We start from the raw sequence: 308 nt of genomic DNA on the forward strand, positions 1-308 counted from the left end.
TTGTGTGATGTTTTATAGGCCCTAGCGTGGTGCCACCCCTGGTTGTGTGATGTTTTATAGGCCCTAGCGTGGTGCCACCCCTGGTTGTGTGATGTTTTATAGGCCCTAGCGTGGTGCCATCCCTGGTTGGGTGATGTTTTCATTAGGCCCTAGCGTGGATCCACCCCTGATTGAGTGATGTTTTCTTCAGACCCATTAAGACCCCTTCAGTGGTCTAACATCTTTACCAATACTCTAATATATGTAATTAGATCTGACTTGAGATCTCCCATCGCATGACCACTTACAGCACAACAAAAGAAATGACC

Source organism: Pecten maximus, chromosome 16 (genome assembly GCF_902652985.1).
Source record: "Pecten maximus chromosome 16, xPecMax1.1, whole genome shotgun sequence".
Lineage (NCBI taxonomy): Eukaryota > Metazoa > Mollusca > Bivalvia > Pectinida > Pectinidae > Pecten > Pecten maximus.